The sequence below is a fragment of the Grus americana genome, chromosome 1 (genome assembly GCF_028858705.1).
Source record: "Grus americana isolate bGruAme1 chromosome 1, bGruAme1.mat, whole genome shotgun sequence".
Lineage (NCBI taxonomy): Eukaryota > Metazoa > Chordata > Aves > Gruiformes > Gruidae > Grus > Grus americana.
In genome coordinates, this window is record NC_072852.1 from 215,741,171 (window position 1) to 215,745,791 (window position 4,621).

Here is a 4,621-nt window from a genome sequence, read left to right on the forward strand (position 1 = left end):
AGCCAGGCGCTGCGCGACCCGGGGCAGCCGCGGCCGCTGGCAGCGCGCGAGAGGGCTGCGGGACTGCGCATGCGCGCGGTGCCCGGCGGGGGGCGAAAGGCACTGGGAATGGCGGGGGGGGGAATGTGGTGCGCGCGCCTGGCCGGCTGGGGCGCGAGGCGCTACTGGTGCCTTCGCGCGCGCGGGGTGCGGCCGTTGGTGATGAGGTGAAGTGAGGAGAGGTGAGGTGAGGAGCGGCCCCTGCCCGCCAGCTGGAGAGCCGACAGGCAGAACTGAGCTGAAAGCTTTTAGAGTGTTTTCCCACGTTCTTGGGAACCTCGTTTCGCAAGAGGCAGGTGTGTGGGTTAATTCAGTCTCTTCCTCCCACTCGCTTGCTGGGAGAAAGGTGTTTGACAGCGCCAGGAGGCGGCAGGTGGTGATTCTTGGGCTTCTCCAATGGAAGTAATGCTAAAAATAGGTGGCGTCCTCATGCTGCAGAAGGTGGTATTGTTGGCTTACATAGCAGGCCCCAAATGGTCTTGAGAGGGCCCTGAAAAATATCTCTCTTTTAAGATAACTTTTTATACCTAGTAACTGAGAAGGGTAAGCCCAGTGTGAGGTAGTCAGTGTAAATGCTTCTTGTGCTATTAGGCTGGGGCTGAGTTTTCCTTCAGTCTCTACCTCCAGTGCTATTTTGGAGTTGTGTGTCTGGAAAAGGTTGTACCTCTCACTGCGAGTGTTCTGCAGGGAGGGAAGAGAGAAATAAATGCGTGAGCTCTGAGCAGACAAATGGTTGTGCCATGTGTGCTTTGATGTACCACTTTAGTTTTCACTGTGTGGAAAGAATAAATGCGCTTTGTGGTGCTTTTTCCTGTTTTTTGTCTTCTCTGTCACTGACCGGTGCTGCATTTTTAGGAGTGCCAAAATCCTGGGTTTATGAACTGTAAAACTGGAGTGCTGCTGGCAGCAGTTACCACTGTGCTGCAGTTAAATGCACCCTCAAGGAGGGACAAATGCTGAGTATTTCTAGGATCCAGTATTTTTGCCACAAGATGGCATCAAAGATGGCAGTTTATCAACCTGGCAAGAATGACTTTTGCCTGATCAAGGTCTCCAGGGTGTATTTCTTGCAAGGAGGCAGTACACAGATATAGTGCTTCAAAGCAACAAAAGCAAACCCTTACTTTTAGTTGATCAAAGTTGCAAAACACAGACTCATTTCTCTAGGAGGGAGTGATGTGACAAGTTCTTCCTCATTTCCAGAAATATAGGGCCATTGAGACATCTGGTCTTAAGAAGTTTGGGTATAAAAGAGTATTTGGGAGGCTCAGCTTCCAAGAGGATCATTTGGCTATGAGAAATAGGGATTTAACAGGAGGGGGGGAAAAAACCCCAACAGTTGAACAGTAATAATGTAAAAGAAGGAAAGGAGAAAATGGCAGAGTGGTTAATATTTGGCTTTTATTGTTTGTACAAGATTAGATATCAAGAATGTGAGGCAAGGCAGGAGACATAATGACAGTGTTAAGTCATTACATAAGTCCTGAAGCACCTTCATGAAAACCCTGAATTGAAGCAACTGCTTCTCTCAGCAATGATGTTCTGTAACTGTAATATGGAAGAAAAAACCAGTTATATCATTTATGTATTTAAGATTTCTGATGAAATTAAGGAATGCCCTGTTAGAAGTAAGGATCAGAATAAGAAAGCTGGCTTTTAATAGATGTATATATAGGCTTCTCTTTTTTTTTTTTCAAAATTTTTTTTCCCCCTCTGACCACAGCTTTATGCACTCTGTTTTGAATTAATTGGTGACAATGTACACAATTACGGTTGTGGTCAGCACTAACTTGGAAAAATTATCTTCCATTTTTCTTTCCTGCAAGTGGTATAGTAGTTTTTATTAAACACTTGTATTAAAGTGACATCTAGAGACTAGAGTCTGTTGGTCTAGGAGCTCTCTTGCCCACACTATGAGTGAACATCAGTTCTAAAGAGCTTATTTTCCAGAGAGATAAAGCAGAAAATTGCTGGTAATAGCTTCACATTTTATTTGGGAATAATTTGGGAATTTAGTATTGTGTCATTTCCTTTACTTATATAGCTAAGCACAGTCATGTGTGGTGTTCCTATTCTTCCAGGTTACTGGAGAACATAAAAAATTATTGCCAGGCTGTTTCTGAGCCTCAGAGAGTTACTTGTGCTTATGACCACTCATCAATGTGTCATGTCAAAACACAGACTAATAAGGTGGATGTGTCATTTAACATCCTCAGGGTCTCAGGGTGGATTACTGAAGTGTGGATTGGAATTGATTGCTTTTTGGTTTTGTTTTTTTAAAGGATAGATGGTGCCAATGACATGAATTGGGGGCAAACAAGCCATAGTTCTCTGTATGACCAGCTCTATGTTACTTTCTTGGTGTACATATAACTATTTTTTCACCACCAGAGGGTAGTGTCATTCCAAACAATTCCTTTTGGTGTGCTCCTACAGCAACTTTATTTTGTGTTTTGTCACTGATAGGTGAGAATATGGATCTTCTAGATACAGGTGCAAGCCCTTAATTTTGTAATTTGCAAAAAATGAATGTTCAAGCTTGGAATGTCTTTTAAAATTCATTTTACAACATATAGTTTCTTGAAACTGAATGAGTTGGGCTCATAAGTTCCTTCTTCCCTGTGGCACTGCTGGCTCTGTGTCTCTTTCCAGGTTGCCTCTGTGTCTGCTCTATGTACCAGCTTCCCTCGTGTTCCTGCCTGCTCTACACCAGGATGTATATAGTTTCCTTTTTCTCTGATACTCCCCACTTTCTTTTCTCCTCATTTCAGCATCCCTCTGCCTCCTTTTCTTCCATTTTCCATTCCATGCATATCGGTGCTTGTATTTTCTTTCCTATTTGTGTGTATTCCTACTTTCCTTCTCTGCCCAAGCCCTCGTATTTCCTGCTTTCTTCCGTAGCAGTTATGCATTTAACTGTTCTTAGCTCTGTGTATGGTTTCAGCACCCTTCCTTCCTAAAATACTCTGATCTACTTCCTTTTCCTATGGGAGGCTGAGTCATTTGGAGGGTATCAACATGCCAAAAATTCTTAGATGGGTTTTGCAGCAGTGAAATTGGGCATTATCATGCTGGAAGATGCTGGCAAACACTTCCAAACACTTTAATGTTAATGAACAATTGCAGAAGAGTTGTATCTATAGTTCAGCTAACTATATATCAGGGAATTCATGTGCCCCTATTTTCTCTGTTGTGGTTTAGTTGGTTTTGCCCCAAATCAGTAGCTTTCCACTGACATTTAAGACTGGAAATTGATTACAGAAACTAAAAGTAGTCACAGTGCCTCCAAACAGAAAAACCTTGCTGAGCACAGGCCTTGGCAAGCTTAAGCACAGCTTCAGCACAGCTTTCCTTAGCAAGCAGCTCTGGAGGTTTAGGACTTAGCTCTTTCCGGCTGCTTTTCACAGCAGTTGAAGGACGGTGCCAGACTTTGCACCAGAGGGCACTCCGAGGCTCCGCTGTACCTACACTGCTATGCAGGCAGTAATCCTGGTGCCTGGGTGATAGGAAAGAGCCAGGGCTGATGACATTTGGGGAATTGCTCAGTAGACATGACTGTGAGCTTTTAGACAATATATCCAAGAGTGCTGGATATTAGGGCAAGAAATGCCACCACTGCATGTGCAGGCTATTGCTGTAAGGACCTGGAGAGGGTATTAGCACAGATCAAAGCGTGAAAAATGTAGAAGTTCTTCAAAATTCTGCTGATAACAGCAAATTAAACAGCATCAGGATGTTCCTGAGCGCTGGAGCTCAGTTGTTTCTACTGATTCTTGTTAATCCTTCTGTGGTTTTAGCCCAGGCCAATGAGCAGTTTCCCAAAATACTGGAGGGCATGGTTTAGAGGATACATCCTGCCATCCCCAATAGGCAGATTGTGTGCTTTCACTGACTTTTTGAGGCTGTAATAGAACAGACATTGGATGCCCTGTGCCAGTTGGCCTCAGGGGCAGAGACTGGTCCCAGACTTGTTTAATTTACTAATGTTGGTGGAATCACAGCGACTAGGCCTAGCCACTGGACTAAAAATTTGGATTTGCAAACCCTGTTTGGTTTAGGCAGCAGGAACTGAAGGGGGGGTTACCCTGATCTGCTCCCCTACTCTGCTACCAAAGCTTACTGCCTCGTACCAAAGGGCCAGAAGGTTTATTTGCTCTTCAGCCATGACTGGCCACTGTGCACAGTAAATGAGTTCACCGATTTTTTTTTTCTGATCATGCTGTTAGCTTTGATGGGAAGCACTTTTTTCCTAAAAATATAACAGGCAATGTTATTTTATGAGGTGAATCATGGAGAAAGGAAGTCTCTAAACCACCTTGTGTTCATGATCTCTGATGCAACAAGACATATACAAATTAATATAAATAAAATCACTATTCTGTAATAATAAACACAGCTTTCAAAGTTATACAAAAACAGATATTTTGCTGTAGAAACCTACCTGTTATTACTGCAGCAGGGTGTGTAGACTTAGGATTTAAAGAAAATTTTTAATATGACTGGAACAAAAATAGATTGATTTTAAGTAAATGATGATTTGAAGGCAGGTTCTGTTGGCAAAAGACCCTTGCATTAACTGATA